Source organism: Bufo gargarizans, chromosome 5, assembly GCF_014858855.1.
Source record: "Bufo gargarizans isolate SCDJY-AF-19 chromosome 5, ASM1485885v1, whole genome shotgun sequence".
NCBI lineage: Eukaryota > Metazoa > Chordata > Amphibia > Anura > Bufonidae > Bufo > Bufo gargarizans.
Genome location: NC_058084.1, coordinates 31,733,980 through 31,757,328, shown reverse-complemented (window position 1 = coordinate 31,757,328; position 23,349 = coordinate 31,733,980). Strand labels below are relative to the sequence as shown.

The following is a 23,349-nucleotide window of genomic DNA, read 5'->3' as shown; positions in this document are numbered from 1 at the left end:
CTAGAATTGTTATTACATGGAGAATGCAAGCAGCTATTAACAGACATAACAGGAGTGGGCAGAGGTCCTCTTTAAGGGTAGGCCTACAGCAGTTTCCCACTGGTTCTGGGAGGAGGAGGAGAGGCAGTTTCTTTGCTGGGGCCGCAGCCAGGGAGAAGATGAGGTGATCCTGGTGATAACAGCTCCTCCCTGGCAGTGAGGAGGCCCCTAACAAATTGTAAAATGTCACAGCCAGGGTGTAAACAACGCCCACCGGTGACGTCGCCTCCTCCCTGTACCAGTATGTGGCTCTATACCACATCATCCGCAGGCAAATACTGGTCCACGGCTCTGTTGGGAACACCTACCTACGAGGGGTAAAAGTTTGTTTTGTTTTTATAAAAAAAAAATAAGAAAAAATTTAACTCGCTCAATTTTCCAAACCTACATATAAAACTTAAAGGGAACCTGTCACTGGGATTTTGGGTATAGAGCTGAGGACATGGGTTGCTAGATGGCCGCTAGCACATCCGCAATACCCAGTCCCCATAGCTCTGTGTGCTTTTATTGTGTAAAAAACCCTGATTTGATACATAAGCAAATTAACCTGAGATGAGTCCTGCACGTGAGATGAGTCAGGGACAGGACTCATCTCAGGGTAATTTGCATATGTATCAAATCGTTTTTTTACACAATAAAAGCACACAGAGCTATGGAGACTGGGTATTGCGGATGTGCTAGCGGCCATCTATCAGCCCATGTCCTCAGCGCTATACACAAACTCCCGGTGACAGGTTCTCTTTAACAAGGCTATGTCCACGTGTCTAGTTTTTTTTGCTGCGGCTCAGCGCAGGTCAATGTCCACTCAGTTCCCGCCTGCAGCGTGCAGAGATTTGTACAGCTCTCATCCACTTTGCTGGTCCTGTACAAGGTTGCGAATTTCTCACGAAAAACCATGACGGCAAATCCGCAGCTAATCACATGTGGACATGGTCTAAAAAGAAAATTGGCATCGCTGTGTCTGAAAACATCACAATATAAAAATCTTCCGGCATCAGACTTGGCCAATTGTGCCACCAAAAATTGAATAAAAAGTAATCAAAAACTCCAATGTCACCCAAAACGATACCAATAAAAACTACAGCTCGCCCCACAAAAACAAGCCTGCACACCTCTGTAGATGGACGGAAAAAAAAAAGCCATGCACAGAAAAAAACTTTCCAAGAGCCTGTTCACACAATGTTTATTGGCGATTTATTTTACTTGTTTTCTGCACCAAAAATTCATGTCCCTGGGAGACGAAGCTTGCTTTTCCACAAAAAAAAATACAGCGGCAGCACGCTCCATCGTGGAGCACAATCCGCGCCGATTCTCCTATTTAAATTAAGGGAAACTGAAAAAAAAAAAAACACCAAAACTTCACAGAAAATCAGCGTGGATCAGTTGTGTGAACACCTCCTAAGGTGTTTTTTTTTGTAATTCTTTTCGTTTTTCCAATTCGGAAATGGCAATAACAAATCCGTTGTCTAGTAATAGCAAAGTAACATTCCAGTACAGATTTATGTAAATCGTAATATGACATCAGATGCACGTTTCAAAATTAGAGAATAAATAGGTCATGTACAAGTTGAGGATAAACGCGCACTCCCAAGGGTTTTTAACGGTTTTAGGCGGTGAACCAAATACCATAACCCCACTGATCGTAAAAACAAAACCCATAACACGATGTCCGACCGCCGAAGCACCCCCCCCCCCCGATTACAAGAAAGGGGGAGGGGCTACGCTCTTGTCTGCCCGCCTCTCCATTCACTTCCTGAGGAGCGCTGCCCACATCCATCCCATCAGAGCAAATGAAGCCACGTTCAGACATCCTCGCTAACACTCGATTCGTAGAGACACGCCGCTGACTGGGTCCAACGCTTACCGCTAGTGTTGACTGCCGCAGCCGAACCAGTTTCTTAAACAGTCCCCCCGTGCGCCGGGCCCCTCACAGGTAATATACTAACCCCCTACCTGGACACAGATGAATATCCGGTGTAGGGAGGGAGCAGCCAATGACAGACTGGGACGAGGTTCCCTAAAGGCGCAGCACACCCGATTTTCCATACCGCCAATTACCATCTTCCAATCAGATGTGAGATTAGAGGCGGAAATACCGTAGTGGGCGATGCCGCCTCAGAGAGAAGTATACCGCCCCGGTGTCTCCTCACACCAATGTCAGTGCCAGAAATGATAGCTGGAGGTACATGGTAAAGCAAATGCACACTGTCATGCTTACCTCACAGTAATGCTAAGGTACATGCCTGCCTACATATAGACATAGTGACACAGGGCGAGCAGTCACCCGTCACAAGAGCCCAGGCAGTCATTATTTCATGCCCAACACCTCTCAGCCGCCAGAAACTGGTGGAAATGACAGACGTCAAACAGAAGAACTTTGAAATTCCCGCCCAAACGCAAGCCCCGCCCAGTCAAGGCCATGACAGTACACACGTGACCACTCCTCTCCAGGCCGCCCTCATGCGCGCGCACACACACACACTGGCAGATCCGGGTTACGCGCAGCGCCCTCTCACACACAGCGCCGTACCCGGGGTGGTAAAACCAGAGCACCCGCTAGAGGGCGCCACTACAATGATCCATTCAAAATACATAGAGGGGAATGGGGTTACTGGCCGCGAAGAAAAACCTAGGCCCCGGGTAAACATCACGACACGGCGCGATCCCCGCTGCATGTACTTACGTGAGTTAACGGCCCAAAGGATTTGGGGAATCGTCTTCTCTTTTTTGGCGGAATTTTTAAAGAGTGGTGTGGAAACACAAGGTAGAAATCCAACTGGCGATTTTTGCCATAAGCCCGAATGGAGGCACGGGCGAGAACCAGACCAGCGTCGCTGTTTAATCCGTCACAGAGCAGAAATGGAGCAAGAAGCCTGAGGAGGGTCTCGTACGAGCGCTATGCCTGCGTGTAAATGGAGGAGAAGTCAGACAGGATTAAGCCAGCCAGGGCCGGCTCCGAACGAGCTCCTTATATAGAATTCGAACGGGGAGGCGGGGTCAGCAGGTGACGTTCCACGTTTGCGGGCGGGGTGGGCTGCTCTGATTGGCTGTATCTCTGGAGTGACGTTGCCTGCTGGAAGCCGCCTATCGCCATTTTTGGAACTGGCAATGGAAAGGGCAGTGCTGACTGCTCTGTGGAGGGTGAGGACGGTGAACAGATGGAAAGTGTGAGAGGAGCACATGTATTACAGCAGGTTTACCAGTGAAAATAATAGGGTTCAGCAGGGGTGGGGGTACTAACAAAAATAAAAGTATATACATTACATAAAGGGGTTGTTATATGATTAAAGTACGCTAAGTAGGGTCCAAACTCATTGACGCCAGCCCCCATGCGAGCAAGGGGCCCTAAATTCCCAGTTTCACCCGGACTAGGACGTACATGCTCTGGAGACATAAGAACCCTTAGGGCTCATGCACACGACCGCGCTTGTTGCCGCCCGTGTTCGTTCCGCAATGAACGGAGCAGGTCGCCCATAATAAAAATGCCTATTCTTGTCCGCAAAATGGACAAGAATTGGACATGCTCTTTTTTTTTTTGCGGCCCCAAGGAACGAATCACCGGATACGGGCAGCACACAGAGTGCTGTCCTCATCTTTTGTGGCCCCGTTGAAGTGAAAGGGTCCGCACCCGACCCGCATAGAATGTGGCTCGGAGTCGGAAACCCAACAACGATCGTGTGCATGAACACTAAAACATTCAGCAAATTCACCAAAAACGAACCCTCAACCCTGGCGGCCTGATTTACCAGTACAACCACATGGCGGTCCAGTGTGTGATCCGGCAGTAACCAGGGCCGGACGGGCATTTTTTTTTAGGAGAAATGTAATATTTTATTCTATCAATTTATTTAAAGGGGCACCCTATGGTACTGGCCAAGTCCAGTCCTCCGGTGGGGGGCGGTTCACCATATGTTGAGAGGGAGAATCGGAAAGCGTCCATATCAAGGAGATCAATGGCTGGACCATTTTGTGTCCCCCCCTATTTCCTCTTTGATTGTAAGCTCTTTTGAGCAGGGCTGTAGATTTTATTTTACACGAGCCGATGATCGGGCATGAATGTTCATTTGCCCGATCATTGCCCTGTGTAAACGTGGCTCAGATCACCCGACAAACAAGTGCAGCGAGGAAGGTAGGAGTGGTGGTTGTGGCCCTAGGGCCATGCAGTGACTGGAGGACACACCCTTTTTTTTCGCTCAGGGCACTCTCTGGTATTGGCTCTCCTCCCTGGTGGTAGTTGGGGGTACCCCTGATGGTGAGCAGTTGGCAGGGTACAAGGCAGGAGGGAAGATGCAGTGGCAAATGGATGGTGAAGTCAATAACCCGGTCCGTTGGTTGTAATGAATAAGCTCCTTCTTTACTGAAACAATGATGGGAGTAGTAGTACAAAGAGCAGCAGAAGGCAGAGTTTTAAAGTATATCACAGCGTAGTTTTTCTCTGACTAGTTTTGTACAAGCAGCGTCAATGATGGAGGTAGTAGTGCTGACCTGACTCTCTCGAAGACACTTTGCAGTCTCTCCAATGACCACAGGCGTGCAATTATTAACTCCTTCTGCAGTTCCCGGGCTGAGGGGTGCAGACTTTAGACACCGATGGCCAGTCCGTCTTAAAGTGTGGTAGGTGCAATACTGCCGTTATCTTGCATGACTTCAATGTCTCTGGACCTTCTAGGAAGTATGGTCTCTTTCCTTCAGGGGTCCTTTGGGAGTAGAGCTGCTTCTTTGGCAGCTGTAGTCTCAGAGTCAGAAGTTCTCTGGACTTGGACCTGGTCTGCAGGAACTCTCTCATACACCTCCTTTCTGTAGCTCTGCTCAGACTAGACAAGGGGCGGGCTAAGTCCATCACCCTGATAACCTAAACAGTCTGCCAATGTTAACTGTCTGTTGCCCACGCATTACTATTGGGTTTACACAGTACGTGGAAGTGGGTAAGTGGTTCACCAATAAATCACAACATTTAACTTGGCAACAATAAATTAACTCCTTTGGCAATAATTAACCCTTTGCAGTAGTTCCCTGGGGTACTGCACAAGCAAACGCTCGTTCCTCAACTTCTTGTACTTGCTATGAAAAGTCATCAGTTGTTCACAGAACATTGACCTGAATGAACGGGGATCTAGTGCCAACGATAATGAAAGTCTATGTGCCTGAACCATTGCATTAAACGGGCGGTTCGCGTTCAGGGGTCTTTCGGTCCGGTCTGATGATGTGGGGGGTCAGGCTGACTAATGATCATTCAGGCATTGCTTCATGGAAATGGAGCTAACAAGCACCAATCGGTTTGCTATATCGTCAGTCTGGGCTTGTTTTCGGCAAAATAAAATCTGCTCGTGTTAAAGGACCCTTAGGCCTCTTTCACACGGGCGTGACGGAGATTTGCAAATTCAGTCAGTTTTGTCTGCGATTGCGTTCAGTTTTTATCGTGCGAGTGCAATGCGTTTTGATGCGTTTTTCACGCGCGTGATAAAAAACTGAAGGTTTACAAACAAAATCTCTTAGCAACCATCAGTGAAAAACGCATCGCACCCGCACTTGCTTCCGGATACAATGCGGTTTTCACTGAAGACCCATTCACATCTATGGGGCCAGGGCTAAGTGAAAAACATAGACTATAGAACATGCTGCGTTTTTCACTCATGTACACTGACCCATTAAAATGGATGGGTCAGGAGTCAGTGCGGGTTCAATGCGTTCACGTCTCGCATTGCACCCACGCAGAAAACTCGCTCGTGTAAAAGGGGCCTTACTCTGCAAAAGGTACACCCGAGTACACAGGCCCAATGGGGTATACTGGCCTCCGTTGTGTGAGTGCTAAGGATACTGGAGGTATACGCTGGGAGCTCCAGTCTATATGCCAAACGTAGGCTCCAAATGTGAAGCGAACCTGCCATAAGCTCTTTTTACCTATTTATTTTTGCTTTTTCAAAACATCATGAATTTGAAGACCTTTTTATAGCATTTTTGGTGGCATTATTCTGCATTGCATTTTTTTCTGAGGCTTTTTAAATCCTATAGAGAATCCAGTAGGAAACAAATGCCAGAAGCATCATATTCAGAAGATCCTACATTTAGAAAAAAAAAAACTCTACTACCCTAAAAACTCAACAAAGAAAAGGCATTGGCCCAGATTTACCAATGTATCTACGCCAAAAATCAGTCTGAAAAGTGGCCCAAATTGGTCTCACGTAAGGGGTTTTACACCCTTTTCCGACATGTTTGGCGGGGGTGGGCTTAGCGGAAAGGGGCTGGAGCCTCATGGGAAAGAGGGCAGGCTTACGATTGCCATTTTGCGCCAAAATTGCACACTATTTTGGCATAAAAATCTGTCTCTTAGTAAGCCAACCAATAGTTGGTATCGAGTCAGAGAAGAGTGTCCATCCCTGCACTAGATGTGTCCTCCAGCCTTGGGCCCCTGTGATTAGTGTTGAGTGAACTTGTGTTTTAAGTTCAGCGTCTAAAGTTCGGATTATCGAAGAATCGCGTTATGGATTCTAAATTCCGTTATGGTCCGTGGTAGCGGAATCCATAACGCGATTCTTCGATAACCCGAACCCGTACTTTAGACGCCGACACTACCTGTGATAAATCTGCTGCAGGTCTATACAGCCGGTCTAAGCTTCCGCCATCTACAGGATTAGTAAATCTGGGCCATTGTGTGGAGCTCATATTGCACTGTAGACTGTTGAAAGAAATGCTAGAAAAGACACTCAAAACTGCAGAGCTTCAACTATTACCCTGGTTTCACACCTAAGCGTTTCTCAAACGCGCGTTTTTATGCGCGTTTTTTGTAATAGTAAACGCGCGTTTGGGTGATTGACAGCAGTGTTGTCCAAAGAGTCTATGGCCCAAACGCGCGTCAAACACCCCCAAAAAAGCTCCTGAACTTGTTTATGCGTCGGGCGTTTTACAGCGCGTTCAAACGCGCTGTAAAACGCTCAAGTGTGAACCAGGGCCATAGGAAAGCATTGGTTTTCACGTGTTGAGCGTTTTACAGCGCGTTTGAACGCGCTGTAAAACGCTCAGGTGTGAACTTAGGGTTAGTGTTTGTAAAACACTAAATGGCTGTTTTGGGGAAAAAATTACACATTTTTAGCAGGTTTTTGAGTGGCATTTTTAAAGGTATTTTTGTTTGGAACGATAAACGCTGCGTTCAGATGTTAATTGTTGTGGAACAGTCAACCATAGAACGCAAAACAAGAACTGAGTTTAGCATTTTCTTCAAGCCACAGCATGGTGGTTTTTTTTAGGCGTCGTCCACTAGACTTCTCTAGAGGAAAATAATACGCTAGAAAAACTATGACTAAAAAACGCAACTCCCCTCAGAAAACACGTGTAAAAAAACTGCTGAATTTCAAGAAGTTTTATACCGGCTAAAAAAACGCAGCAAAAAAATATAAAAATGGAGTGGTAGCAACCAGGCAGAGGTAGCAGTCCCACCCGTGATCTGGTGCCTGAAGGAGCCCAAAGGGCCTTCTGCCCCATTAGGCACCCAGTTACAGAATTTGCTTTTGGGCCCAGCACCCGTACGCTTATGTGTTCAGTCATAATTCATCTTGAGATGATAGTCGTCTATTGTGATATCAGTAGTAAAAAACTCTACTGAGATCAAAGCCACCCCTGTATAGAAGAGACGAATCCCCCACAGGCAGCCATGTAAAAATAGAGAATTTTCTTTCTCTTGGGAAGGAAACAGGTGGTTGGTCTACACCGGCAGCGTGCAGCTGGCTTTCTGAAGGACTCGGAGTAGAAGAAGGCAGCAGGGTTCTGTAATGGCTTACATAACCTGTCACATGTGGACCTTTTAGGAAAGGCTGGAGCTCAAGTCAGCAAGCTGTCGAAGTACAGGTCTTCAGGCGTTCCAGATGACACAGCTCCAATTAACATTTAACCTCAGTAGATAAACTAGTAGGAGAAGCTTGGAAAAGGATCTGCGTCATCAAATACAATTGTCCTTCTGCTCCTTGTAAGTCTTGTGATATATTACCCTGGTCGAAAGTACAGAAAAAGGAGTCACAGGATCTGCACATTACTGCTTGATGCACGCATGGATATGGAGGAAAATGACCCATAGAGCTCACCTAGTGTCTTCTTGTAGACAATCATACATGTGCAATGTGCAGATTAGATGTCTGTTCTTCACGAGGAACTTTTTTAAAGGGGTTTTCTGGCCTCGGAGCAGCCAACCCCTGGGGTCCTATCCTGTCCCTATAAAAAAAAACACGCTCAATCCATCGTGTAGTGGCCGTGTCGGGGTACTGCAGCTCAGCTCCCATTCAGCCGTCCCCTCTGCACTATTGTGTCCATGGTCCACGTGGCTGCTGTAAAGTATATTTCTAAATGCTGTAGGGCTGAAACGATTACTCGATTTAATCGAGTAATTCGACACAAAATAATCCTCGATGCCAATTTTTTGCATCGAGGATTCGTTTGTGTCATGTGACCATGGAGCGGGAGTGAAGCGCTTGCTATTACTCACCGCTCCGTGGTCACCCGCCGGCCCGCAATGCGATGTACGGCGGAGGAGGCGGGGCGCGAGTGGCGGTACAGATCAGAACTGCTGGCTGCTGGTTATCGGCAGAAGGCTGGTAAGTGGCTGCATGTGTGGAGGGGCACTGTGTAATTAGTGCTCGCCATGTGTGTCCCAGCACGGAGAACCCCTATGATAACACGTTTACCACCCGGTGGTGGGGCATGGACTTCTAGTTAGAGCTGTGTCACCTGTGCCGGAATGGCCAGAGGATGATAGAGGTAGTAGTGCTCACTGGCCTTATTTAGAGGGGCTGATGATTGGCAGCATAGGGTGTTAGAGCACCCCCTGTCGTTAGTGGCTGGTTCAGGGTGGTTTGGGTTTTGTTTCCTTTTAGTCTCTGATGTGGGTATATCCCTTCACCATGACATCACTGTGCACACTATCCCTGCACTGTGACATCACTGTGCGCACTATCCCTGCACTGTGACATCACTGTGCGCACTATCCCTGCACTGTGACATCACTGTGCGCACTATCCCTGCACTGTGACATCACTGTGCGCACTATCCCTGCACTGTGACATCACTATCCCTGCACTGTGACCTCACCGAGCACACTATCCCTGCACTGTGACCTCACCGAGCACACTATCCCTGCACTGTGACCTCACCGAGCACACTATCCCTGCACTGTGACCTCACCGAGCACACTATCCCTGCACTGTGACATCACCGAGCACACTATACCTGCACTGTGACATCACTGTGCGCACTATCCCTGCACTGTGACATCACCGAGCACACTATCCCTGCACTGTGACATCACCGAGCACACTATCCCTGCATTGTGACATCACCGAACACACTATCCCTGCACTGTGACATCACCGAACACACTATCCCTGCACTGTGACATCAATGTGTGCACTATCCCTGCTGAGCTGATGGCACAAGGGGAGAGAGCTGATGGCACTGGGGGAGAACGAAGGGCGTTGGGGACTGATGGCAGGGGGTCTGGTGAGTTTTTATAAAGGAAAACAGTCTATTAATTCATTTTTTCTTATTAGAATACTCGATTAATCGTAAAAAATAATCAATAGAATACTCGATTTGTAAAATAATCGTTTACTGCAGCCCTAAAATGCTGTCAACAGTAGCTCAGGCAAGATGGCTGCATAATCATGTTCAGAAAACAGAATAAAAAAAGTGTGCAATCAAAAAAAAATAAAAAAAAAAATATATATATATATATATATATATATATACACCATATATTAATTAGTGATACAAATAGGGTTGGTCCAGCTTTGGAACTGACAATCCCTGGAGTCCTAACCTGTGCCCCGAGCATTAAAAAAAAAATCAACTCCGCCACTGCTCTGTTCCTGGTCACTTCCAGTCTCTGCAAGACCAGAAAGCGTCTCGGTCCTGTGACCACTGCAGCCAATCACAGGACCGAGACGCTTTCTGGTCTTGCAGAGACCAGAAGTGGCCAGAAACAGAGCAGGGGGGGGGGGGGGGGGTTGAATTTTTTTAATGTTTGGGGCACAGCTGGACCAACCCTTTAATAACGATTTTTATGGGAGTCACACGTTCTGCTCGGCCACTTAATCCTGGGTTGGGTCAGATCATTTGGTGATTAGAGTGAAGCACATAAATGTCACATTCCTGAGGAAAAACCTAATACTAAAATATGTGATAAGATGTTCACAGATCTCAATATATGTTCCAATGTAATGTTTTTTGCAGTAAAAAAATCCCCGTGAAATTTGTCTCTGATCCGCACCAAAATCTGTCTAATTTTCCTGCAGACTTGCTGCACCTTGTGGATTGCTAAAATCCGCACTGAAGGTCAATTTCTGCTGCTGATTTTTTTCGACAGCGTGTGGATTGGAGTTTTTGTAAAATCTGCTAGTGTAAATGCTGTCATTCTGCCCCGTGGGAACACACCTTTACGCCCTCAGCTTCAGCACCGTCAAACCTGAATGAGTGACGTCATACAGACTAGCTGACACAATGGCAGCTCAGACAGACTGGTTTGTCAAGTTACAATGTGCGGTCAGACAGGTAGAGGAGTCACAGCAACAGGACATGTTGGTGTATCTGCTAGTATTAAAGGGATATTACTAAAAGTCTTTGTTACCCATAGCAACCAATCGCAGCGCAGCTTACTGTATAGTGCTCTTAAAGGGGTTATCCGACACTAACAAATGCTCCATCATATGCCGGGCCCCTCACACTGATTCTACTTACCTGACTTCCCGCTTCCTGCGCCACTCCTGGTCCCCGCACGTGGATGAAAAGATCTGGTGTTGGGGGGGGGAGCAGCCAATAGCAAACGGACACGAGCCTCCCTAGCATTGCTGGTGACACTAGGGAGGCTCGTCTCCGTCACCGCCTACCATTGGCTGCCTTCCCCCGACACCAGATCTTTTCATCCGCGCACGGGGAGAAGCAGCAGCGGCAGTGCGGGGAGCAGTGCAGAAAGCGAGGTAAGTAGCATCAGTGTGAGGGGCCCGGCATATGGGGTATCATTTGTTAGGGTCGGATAAACCCTTTAATGAAAGTTGTGCTGTGATTGGTTGATATGGACAACAAAACCAGTTTTCATTCTAGACAGTTTTTGCAAAACTCCATTATCTTTAAATCCTTCACAATAGACTTTAATATAGCATCTGGCTGTAGCATTTCTGCCCCCCAAAAAATAGAAGCACACAGAGTCCAGCCTTAAAGGGAGACACATAAATTATTGTCTACCAACTCATATAGACTGAATCCCCTGCATAGATATACATGATAAATCATGCTGGCTGCATATAATAAAACAGTATGCTGTAAGCTCCCCCTAGTGGTGTCTGCAGGAAGTCAGAATTTTGTAATTTAACTTAGTCTACACAGAAACTCTGACCCTGTAAACATTTTGGGAAAGAATCAGCAAAAAATTCTGGACCTAACAACATGGTGCCACCTCCAACTCAAAAATATTTATCTTGCCCACTCTTTCCTAAATGTCACAGACTTTGGTTTGCGCTGTGACACTGTTGCCACACTTGCGGTTGCTTGCGGCAACGTGTTGCTGTGTGAGCATGCAGTGGCAGTGTCTCGGCCTTCTGGGTGATTGCCGTGACATGGTTGCCACGCATGCTGTTGCTGGTGGTAATGTGTGGTTTCGTATGCTTGTGTGTGCACTTCCCCTTTAAGTGGCTCCCTTCCTCTGTCTGGTACTGTAAGGGTTAACTCCCTGACTGGGTGTGGTCACTTGGCTTTTATCTTCTGTGGTTTCCTGGCTGGAGTCAGTTGTACTTCAGCTGTCATTGGTGCTGGAGCTCTGCTCCAGTTCAGGGTGTTCCATCTGTCCAGTGAGGGCCACCCTTGTGGTCATAGATGTTGTCTCCTTCCCTTCCTATGTTTTGGTTTGCGTGGGTTATGTTCAGGGTGTTGTATGTCTTATGTTGTGTTTCATGGCTAGTGATGTTTGGTGTCCAGCATGTTTGCTAGACATTCCCCTGTCTCACGTTTATTGCCGCTATGGGTGACCTGGGTTCCTGTGTGGTTTGTGCTGTGTCCTTTAATGTTGGTGTGGAAAGCAGCACTTCTGCACGGGTTCCAGTCAGTGTGTCTGTGACAGGTAAGTGTGTTATGGGTTTCGCTTACCTGCCATCTCCATATTCTGTATGTGTTCCCCTCTCCTTGCAGCCTGGCCTCAGATAGAGACTCCTGTTCCTCCATGGTTGGGATGAACATGTCGTCTCTTCCCGGCTCCTTGGTGAGGGATTACCAGGGCGACTTAGGGTCTCTAGGAATCCAGAGTATGAGTCGTCCTACCATCAGGGTCCGCTCATACGGTGAGGAGTCAGGGAGAGGATTAGGGGCGCTATAGGAGGTGATCTGCTCCCTTATTTCTCCTTATGGCCAGGCTGATGCCCTTTTTACCCTTCGACACCGCACGGTGGGGGGTTTCCCCCCCCCACTCCCCACAGTGACACTAAAACATTAGTGCATACACTAGTCATCTCCCACCCAGGCTACTCCAACATCCCTTTTTGCTGATGCCCACACTCTCGCGCCCCTCAAATCCATCCACAGCTCTGATGTCACACCTGTGACAGGTGTTAGAAGGTCTGAAAGACGGGCTGCACATGAGTGGTCTGACAGCCTCTTTTGGTTTCACTTTGTCTGTGTGTTGCTGGTATGTCCACACCTCCTGTTCAGGTGTGGATCATGTGATCTTTACCTTCCCCTATTTAGTCTGTCTTCACCCATCACTTCTTGCTCTGGATAGCTTCATTTGGTTTTGGAAGAGCTGGAGTGTGGTTCTTGTTGAAGTCCTGTTCATCCATCATCTTCAGAAGTTAAGTGTTCCGTTTGTTGTGTTTTGTTGTCCCCCCCCCCCCCCCGGTTGTTTACTAGCCCTCAGAGAGACGCTGGTTCCTTCACCAGGGAAGGAACGTGTTGTTTCTGCCTTATTACCTTTAGGCCATCCGAGGGTCACCAGGGTTTTCTAGGTTCCTGTGTATGGGCATCTCTACCATCGAGAGGTGTCCATACGGATAGGAGTTAGGGCCAGGAGCAGGGTTTTATAGGTGGTGACCCTTTTCCTTCCCTAGCGGTGAGGCCTAGTGTCTTTCCCATTTCTTATTATTGTCTTTTGGTGTTCTCCCATACTATATCCGTGACATCTTATGCTTGGTTATTGGGGTTCTCTGAGACTAGAAACTCAATTTTGTAAGGCCATTAGGCCTGGACATGTAATCTCCTCCCTACCCGATTAAGAGCAGGGGGAGAATTTCAGGAGAAGCACTCTCCCTTCACCTCCATCGTCATGGCTTGTGCTAGTTTGCAAGAGGGGTAAGAAACTGAAAAGAGGACAACATTACTGCTAGTGGGGGCATAGTTAGGGGGACAGTGTTACTGCCAGTGGGGGGGTGGGATGGTTAGGGGACAATGTAACTACCAGTGGGGGGTGGGATGGTTAGGGGACAATGTAACTACCATTGAGGGAGGATTACTTAGGGGCAGGGACGTCACTAGGTCAAAACATTCAGAGCCCAAGGTTTGGATGTTTTGTCCAGGGCCCGAACATTGTGACCTCAGACTAGCTACATCTCAGTTTATGGCATTACCATAACTCCTAGCCAGCATGCTTGCTGTCTCGGTGTTATGTTTGACACTGATCTTTCCTTCTGTGAGGAATATGGATTAATATTTACTGTCAGCCATGTCCTCACACCCCCATCTGCTGACAGATAGCGGAGGTAGTGAACTCCACAGGAGGGCCCTGGTTCAAAGCCCCAGCCCTGATTGTAATTTGATGCACCTCTTGGCATGTTCAGTGTACATGCAAAATAAGTTTCCACCCTCCCCAGCCCTCTTAGTGTCAGTTGGCAAGGAAGAAAGCCCCCAGGGGGTCCAGGCTTCAAGGAGAAGGTCACACCTCAGTCCACCAGTTTGGAGCCAACTGAATCCTGCAGGAAAACCCTCAGCATGGGGTATCCGCCCTTGCCCAGGATCAGTGAGACCTCCCAGACATGTTGGCACCTACCTTTCATAGGGAATTATGAATCGCCTGGCCATCGCAGGCGCAAACCGGATACATATTTGTGTCCCGGTGGCCACGAGGTACGTTCCCATGGTCTTTGTTTACGGGGACGAGGTCAGGGTAGGGGGATATCCATATCTCCCCATAGAAACCACATAACGGTACCATGTTTGGGCTCTACTTGTAGCCGGAACCCAGGCAGGTCCATTGGTCCCAGAACCATCTCCCTGTGACCCTCTGCTCTGGAGCTATGAACCCTAAAGGGTTTTGTGGGTCATTTGCTGCCAGCCCAGAAGAAGGGGAGTGAACCCCTCCCTGAGGCCGTAAGGGGAGGGGCTGGCTACAGGTTAAAAGTCTGGTGCCAGCAAGTAGGCGCGTCTTTCTCTGAAGAGGGGTCACATCCTACAAATGTGTTTAGAGGGACCCAGGAACTACCGTAGCTGAGATCACGGCGCTTCATGTGGACTCCAGCAAAGAACATCTCAAAGGAGCTTTCATCTTACCCGGTAACTGACTTTTACACTGCTTAACCCTGTTGTAACCATATAACCTGTATCTGTAACCTCAGACCACTGTATATATTGTCTGTGTATATTGTGTTAAATCTAGTGTGCCCATACGGCGATTAAATCTATAATTTAATCTTGTGCTGTCTTGTATCTCGATCACGAATCCCCACGTCCGTGTTTTGGCCTAGTTATAAGCTACCGTGGGTTGGTTTCTGACCCTATATAATCCCGTTGGCGGACCGGGCTTATATCAAACGAGAACTGGTGGCAGATACCCGGGCTGAGGAGGCACTGTTTCACTGCGGCAGTGAAAAGGCTCTCTCAGCTTGTTGACTCTCTGTGCCCGTGTGGACAGGAGGTGTGTTTGTAAACTATACCAACCTGACCTTACGTGCTCCACTGGAGGGAGTAACTTCATGTTTTTGGTAAACCCGTGATCATATCAGGTCTCGTGAGCTCGACGTGGTTGACGTCAAGCGGGCACGAGGTGTGGTATTCATCACACCTTCACCCCCTATATTCAACCACTCGCCCCGCCTATGCCACCTGCACCTCAAAAACATCTCTAGAATCTGACCCTTTCGTAATGTGGAAACAACAAAAACTCTCATTGTTGACCTAATCCATTCTTGTCTCAATTACTGCAAAGGCTGTATTACACCAGCTGATTGTCGGCACATTATTGCTGACAAGGAACGCTCTTTAGCAATGATCTGCCTGTGTAATAAATACTACTGCCGATTCCATTACCCGATGAACGTTCATTAGGCAATAGCAGTCTTTGAGCAAGTTTAAAAATCATCAAGTGCCAACAGCAGATCATGCTGTCTAATCACGATCTGCTGCTGGCAAAAAACGATTCACTATGGGGCGAGCAATCACTGCTCCCTATACTGTGGAGGAGATCACTGCATGTAATAGCAACAGTCTCCTTCACTGACAAGCAGGAGATTGTCAGGAAGGACACACTTTCTTCCTGACAGTTATCTGCTACATCGGTAGGTGTAATCCAGCTCTTACTCATTATAAATTGGCCTCCTCCTCACCAGACTTTCCCCTCTCTAATCCATCCTGAACGCAGCAGCCAGGCTCATATATCTGTCTAACCGCTACTCTGATGCCTGTCATAATAGAGGCAAATGGCAGCAACAGGCAAAGAACTGTGGGTATCAGCAGCAAAGAACTGTGGGTATCAGCAGGGTAGGGTGTTTGTGTAGGTTCGGGAAAGGAAGATGCTGGAAAAGTGAGGAGCCAAAGATGTCTCTGTTGCAAACTCTGTATGAAGTCGTGGCTGGAAGAAGTCACCATAGTGGTCTGGGCCAGATAGAAAAGGCAGGAAAAGTGAACCAGAAATATAAGTCACTGGTTATAACTGGGCTGTAATCACTTATGTATGTGTCAAGGTCCCTCAGGTGACTGATGTCAGGAAATCAAGGAGATTGGCTGAGCGTGGAGAAATCTAACGGCCTCCTTGATTTCTCTTGATTTAGTGTTGATAGGGTTAATTACTACTTCCCTTTCCTCAGCTGTTGCTCAGTGGTCATCACTTCTACCCTTTATAGTCTGACCCCACCCTTCTGACTATGTGGTAGATAGCTTCATTTGGATTTGGCTGAGCTAGTGTGAGTTTGTCTCTGGTGCTCCTGCTCGTCCGTCTCTACAGAAGTTAAGTGTAGCATTTGTTTGTGTTTGTTATATTCCCTGTTGTTTGTATCTGGGCCTGAGACAGAGACTTCAATTTATCCATCTGAGGAGGAATGAGTTGTCTCTGGTCCTAACCTTTTCCAGGGCCTAATAGGGATATTAATTCCTAGGTATCCTGCATATGAATATTCCTACCTTCAAGGTCTATTTATATTGATAGATAGTTAGGGCCCGGATTAGGATTGTCTAGGAGGTGACCTGTTTCTTCCCTAGTTTTCAGGCTCAGTTACTGTTCCCCTTCCCTCCTGTGTTCAGTGTGGAGTCCCCCCCCCCCCCACTGATCGTGGCATTATCTACCGCCATATAACCCGCCATTTCGTTAAGGTCAGTGCAGCTATGGATCCTATGTCTGTACTGGTTGAACAGCTGCAAGGACTGTCTTTGGAGGTAGCTGACCTCCGCGTGACAGTCTTACGGATTCAGAGACCACAGGCGGCTGGTTCTGATGGTGGGTACCAGGCCTGCCCTGAACCTAAGGTTGCCCTCCCAGACAGATTTTCTGGGGGTAGTGACAATTTCGATTCAGTTCAGGGAATCGTGTAAGTTGTACTTTAACCACTTCAGCCCCGCTAGGTGAAACCCCCTTCATGACCAGAGCACTTTTTACACTTCGGCACTACACTACTTTCACCGTTTATCGCTCGGTCATGCAACTTACCATACAAATGAATTTTACCTCCTTTTCTTCTCACTAATAGAGCTTTCATTTGGTGGTATTTCATTGCTGCTGGCATTTTTACTTTTTTTTGTTATTAATCAAAATGTAACGATTTTTTTGCAAAAAAATGACATTTTTCACTTTCAGCTGTAAAATTTTACAAAAAAAACGACATCCATATATAAATTTTTCGCCAAATTTATTGTTCTACATGTCTTTGATAAAAAAAAAATGTTTGGGCAAAAAAAAATGGTTTGGGTAAAAGTTATAGCATTTACAAACTATGGTACAAAAATGTGAATTTCCGCTTTTTGAAGCAGCTCTGACTTTCTGAGCACCTGTCATGATTCCTGAGGTTCTACAATGCCCAAACAGTAGAAAACCCCCACAAATGACCCCATTTCGGAAAGTAGACACCCTAAGGTATTCGCTGATGGGCATAGTGAGTTCATAGAACTTTTTATTTTTTGTCACAAGTTAGCGGAAAATGATGATGATTTTTTTTTTTTTTTTTTTTCTTACAAAGTCTCATATTCCACTAACTTGTGACAAAAAATAAAAAATTCTAGGAACTCACCATGCCCCTCACAGAATACCTTGGGGTGTCTTCTTTCCAAAATGGGGTCACTTGTGGGGTAGTTATACTGCCCTGGCAATTTAGGGGCCCAAATGTGTGAGAAGAACTTTGCAATCAAAATGTGTAACAAAATGACCGGTGAAATCCAAAAGGTGCACTTTGGAATATGTGCCCCTTTGCCCACCTTGGCAGCAAAAAAGTGTGACACATCTGGTATCGCCGTACTCAGGAGAAGTTGGGGAATGTGTTTTGGGGTGTCATTTTACATATACCCATGCTGGGTGAGAAAAATATCTTGGTCAAATGCCAACTTTGTATAAAAAAATGGGAAAAGTTGTCTTTTGCCAAGATATTTCTCTCATCCAGCATGGGTATATGTAAAATGACACCCCAAAACACATTCCCCAACTTCTCCTGAGTACGGCGATACCAGATGTGTCACACTTTTTTGCTGCCAAGGTGGGCAAAGGGGCACATATTCCAAAGTGCACCTTTCAGATTTTGCAGGCCATTTTTTACACATTTTGATTGCAAGGTACTTCTCACACATTTGGGCCCCTAAATTGCCAGGGCAGTATAACTACGCCACAAGTGACCCCATTTTGGAAAGAAGACACCCCAAGGTATTCCGTGAGGGGCACTGCGAGTTCCTAGAATTTTTTTATTTTTTGTCACAAGTTAGCGGAAAATGTTTTTTTTTTTTTTCTTTCTCTTTTTTCCTTACAAAGTCTCATATTCCACTAACTTGCGATAAAAAATTCTAGGAACTCGCCATGCCCCTCACGGAATACCTTGGGGTGTCTTCTTTCCAAAATGGGGTCACTTGTGGCGTAGTTATACTGCCCTGGCAATTTAGGGGCCCATATGTGTGAGAAGTACTTTGCAATCAAAATCTGTAAAAAATGACCAGTGAAATCCGAAAGGTGCACTTTGGAATATGTGCCCCTTTGCCCACCTTGGCATCAAAAAAGTGTCACACATCTGGTATCGCCGTACTCAGGAGAAGTTGGGGAATGTGTTTTGGGGTGTCATTTTACATATACCCATGCTGGGTGAGAGAAATATCTTGGCAAAAGACAACTTTTCCCATTTTTTTATACAAAGTTGGCATTTGACCAAGATATTTTTCTCACCCAGCATGGGTATATGTAAAATGACACCCCGAAACACATTCCCCAACTTCTCCTGAGTACGGCGATACCAGATGTGTGACACTTTTTTGCAGCCTAGATGCGCAAAGGGGCCCAAATTCCTTTTAGGAGGGCATTTTTAGACATTTGGATCCCAGACTTCTTCTCATGCTTTAGGGCCCCTAAAAAGCCAGGGCAGTATAAATACCCCACATGTGACCCCACTTTGGAAAGAAGACACCCCAAGGTATCCAATGAGGGGCCTGGCAAGTTCATAGAATTTTTTTTTTTTTTGCATAAGTTTGCGGAAATTGATTTATTTATTTATTTTTTTTCTCACAAAGTCTCACTTTCCGCTAACTTAGGACAAAAATTTAAATCTTTCATGGACTCAATATGCCCCTCAGCAAATACCTTGGGGTGTCTTCTTTCCAAAATGGGGTCAGTTGTGGGGTGTTTGTACTGCCCTGGCATTTGAGGGTCTCCGCAATCATTACATGTATGGCCAGCATTAGGAGTTTCTGCTATTCTCCTTATATTGAGCATACAGGTAATGAGATTTTTTTTTCCGTTCAACCTCTGGGCTGAAAGAAAAAAATGAACGGCACAGATTTCTTCATTCGCATCGATCAATGTGGATTAAAAAATCTCTGCCAAAAAAAAAAAAAAAATGGGGGGGAAAGGCGTCTGCCAGGACATAGGAGCTCCGCCCAACATCCATACCCACTTAGCTCGTATGCCCTGGCAAACCAGATTTCTCCATTCACATCAATCGATGTGGATGAATAAATCATTGCCGGGATTTTTTATATTTTTTTATATATATATACAAAGTGTTTGCCAAAGCATAGGAACGCCGCCTCCTCCTCAGCTCGTATGCCTCGGCAAACGTATCTGTCACTGCAGAGGAGAAAATCCCGTCTTGCAGCGCCGCATACACCGACTTGCGTGTAATCTGACAGCAGCGCAATGCTTCTGTCAGAATGCACATCGGTGCTGCAGCTAGTCAATCGGTTGGTCCACCTGGAAGGTAAAAAAAGAAAAAAAGAAAAAACCAGGCCACAACGCAATAATTTTATTAACTTTGCAACAGAACATATAAACTTTAACTTTTTTAACTGAACATTAACGTGTTTGCTTACTGGTGTGTTTTTTTTTTTTTTGTTTTTTTACCTTTTATAGAACAAACCTCTCCTTCCCCATGGGTCAATGTGCAAAGCGCAAATCGCCCAAAGATGTGGCGAAGTGCGTTATGCACTTTGTCCCATGTGAAAGGAGACGTTTGCAGCAGCAGTGAGTGAATGGGCCCTAATAGCCCTGTGTGCCTGTCCTGGTGAGATGATCCCTATGCAAATAGTGTACCACTGAGTGGTACTTCCGGAAACACTCTCCAAAGCATAGGACAGAAATAGCGGGTGTCACGCCTTATTCCACTCCTGCTACAGACACGACATCTTTTTCGGGGTGACTGTTGGGTTGAGGTACCAGGAACGACATTGGGGAAATGTCGCTCGTGTAGACGGCTAACTACACTGGTGGATGGGGCCACGGAACCTCCTGGATACAGGAGGTTCTCGATGATCTCTTCCTGAAATTTGAGGAAGGATCCAGTTCTCCCAGCCTTACTGTAGAGAACAAAACTATTGTACAGAGCCAATTGAATTAAATATACAGACACCTTCTTATACCAGCGTCTGGTGCGTCGGGAAACTAAATACGGAGACAACATCTGGTCATTGAAGTCGACCCCTCCCATGTGGAGGTTATAGTCGTGGACTGAGAGGGGCTTTTCAATGACACGGGTTGCTCGCTCAATTTGTATTGTCGTGTCTGCGTGAATGGAGGAGAGCATGTAAACGTCACGCTTGTCTCTCCATTTCACCGCGAGCAGTTCTTCGTTACACAGTGCGGCCCTCTGCCCCCTTGCAAGACGGGTGGTAACGAGCCGTTGGGGGAAGCCCGTGCGACTAGTTCGTGCGGTACCACAGGCGCCAATCCGTTCTAGAAACAAATGCCTAAAGAGGGCCACACTTGTGTAAAAATTGTCCACATAAAGATGGTACCCCTTGCCGAATAAGGGTGACACCAAGTCCCAAACTGTCTTCCCACTGCTCCCCAGGTAGTCAGGGCAACCGACCGGCTCCAGGGTCTGATCTTTTCCCTCATAGACCCGAAATTTGTGGGTATAGCCTGTGGCCCTTTCACAGAGCTTATACAATTTGACCCCATACCGGGCGCGCTTGCTTGGGATGTATTGTTTGAAGCCAAGGCGCCCGGTAAAATGTATCAGGGACTCGTCTATGCAGATGTTTTGCTCTGGGGTATAAATATCTGCAAATTTCTGGTTGAAATGGTCTATGAGGGGCCGAATTTTGTGGAGCCGGTCAAAAGCAGGGTGGCCCCTGGGAGGGGAGGCGGTGTTGTCACTAAAGTGCAGGAACCGCAGGATGGCCTCAAAACGTGCCCTGGACATGGCAGCAGAGAACATGGGCATGTGATGAATCGGGTTCGTGGACCAATATGACCGCAATTCATGCTTTTTTGTCAGGCCCAGGTTGAGGAGGAGGCCCAGAAAAGTTTTAAGTTCGGAAACTTGGACTGGTTTCCACCGGAAAGGCTGGGCATAAAAGCTTCCCGGGTTAGCGGTGATAAATTGTGTGGCATACCTGTTTGTTTCGGCCACAACTATGTCTAAAAGCTCCGCAGTCAAGAACAGCTCAAAAAATCCCAGGGCCGAACCGATCTGAGCCGTCTCAACCCAAACTCCAGACTGGGCAGTGAAAGGGAAAACTACAGGTGCGGCTGAAGTTGGGGACTGCCAATCAGGGTTTGCCAGCACCTCTGGGATTCTAGGGGCTCTACGGGCACGTCTTTGCGGTGGCTGCGACGGGGTCACTACTGCACGTGCCACCGTACCAGCTTCAACTGCCCTTCTGGTGCTCGCTACTTCACCAGGTTGTACGGCAGTGCTGGTACTAGGTCCAGGGAGGGCTGGGCTGCTGGTGTATGCCTCACCACGTAATCCGACAGCACCAGCCCCACTCTGCTGCTCTTGAAGCGGATCCTGCGCAACCTGCGGTCTAGTGACACGGGGCCGGGTACGCCTGGTGGTATCAGGGACCTCAGCCTCCTCGTCCGAACTTTGGGTCAGAGAGCCACTGCTTTCTACAGGTTCGTATTCTGACCCGCTGGATTCATCAGATGAGGGTTCCCACTCCTCATCCGACTTGGTCAGAAGCCTATAGGCCTCTTCAGAAGAATACCCCCTGTTAGACATGTGGGCAACTAAATTTAGGGGTATTCCCTGAGACTACCCAAGAAAAAAAAAAGCAAGCCTATCTTACAAAGGGGAGCCTAGCGAAGTACCGGAGGCCGCTGCGGTTGATAAAAAATATCAAAACTGATTTTTTTATCGCCGCAGTGCGTGTAAAGTGAATGTGCAGTGATCAAAAAAAAATTTTTTTTTTGTCACTGCGGTGGGGCGGGTGTGGGCGAACGCACGTGTGGGCGACCAATCAGGCCTGATCGGGCAAACACTGCGTTTTGGGTGGAGGGTGAACTAAAGTGACACTAGTACTATTATAGATCTGACCGTGATCAGTTTTGATCACTTCCAGATACTATAAAAGTACAAATGCTGATTAGCGATACGCTAATCAGCGAATAACGGACTGCGGTGCGGTGGGCTGGGCGCTAACTGATCGCTAACTACCTAACCAAGGGACCTAAACTATACCTAAAACCTAACGGTCAATAACAGTGAAAAAAAAAGTGACAGTTTGCACTGATCACTTTTTTCTTTTCACTTGTGATTGACAAAGGGGTGATCAAAGGGGTGATCAAAGGGTTAATTGGGGTTCAGGGGGGTGATCAGGGGCTATAGTGTAGTGTTTGGTGTACTCACTGTGAAGCCTGCTCCTCTGCTGGATCCAACCGACGAAAAGAACCAGCAGAGGAGCAGGCAGCCATATATCAGATCATATTTACAAATATGATCTGCTATCTGGCACTTTGATTGGATTTTTAAAAAATCAGCAACCTGCCAGCCATGATCATTGGCTGGCAGGTTGCTGACGAAATACTTCTCGATGAAATGCCGGCGCGAACTGCGCGGGCGCATACTCGCGTCTCGCGAGATGACGCGTATATGCGTGACTGTGCGCAGCGCTGCCACCTCTGGACCGCACATCTGCGTTAGGTGGTCCGGAGGTGGTTAAGCTGCGTCCATACTCTTCTGGGGATGAGTGTCAACGTCTGGGTATGATTATTTCTTTACTTAAGGATGATGCACATTCTTGGGCTTTTTCTCTGCCGACCGGATCACCGTCCCTCCAGGCGGTAGATAAATGTTTTAGAGCCTTGAGTCTTTTTTATGATGACCTGGATCAGATCTCTCAGGCTGAGACCAAGTTGTGTGCTTTATGGCAGGGAGAACGCTCCGCAGAAATCTATTTCTCAGAATTTAGGAGATGGGCTACGGATGCGGAGTGGAATGATCCTGCTCTCTGTAGCTAGTTCTGTCAGGGTCTATCTGAAAGGCTACAGGACGTTGGCCTTTCATGACAAACCTAAGTCATTGGAAGCAGCTATGTCCCTTGCTGTACGTCTAGATAGACGCCTGAGGGGGAGATCTTAAGTGTCCTCACTCTCAGGATGTACTGTCAAATAAGGCGGCGGCTTCCTTTGACACTTATGGTAAAGAGACACCTGTCTTACGCCTTGTGAGG

General features: G+C 47.1%; 1 protein-coding gene across 1 annotated transcript in view; it reads right to left on the bottom strand.

The window, feature by feature from the left end:
* The window catches only part of AZIN1 (antizyme inhibitor 1), a 37,406-nt gene extending 34,409 nt beyond the window's left edge, over window positions 1-2,997 (bottom strand). The window contains exon 1 of the mRNA XM_044293218.1: window positions 2,723-2,997. The gene's annotated coding sequence lies outside the window, so the exon portion shown is untranslated. The remainder of the gene's footprint in view (window positions 1-2,722) is intronic.
* Window positions 2,998-23,349: the final 20,352 nt, after the last annotated feature.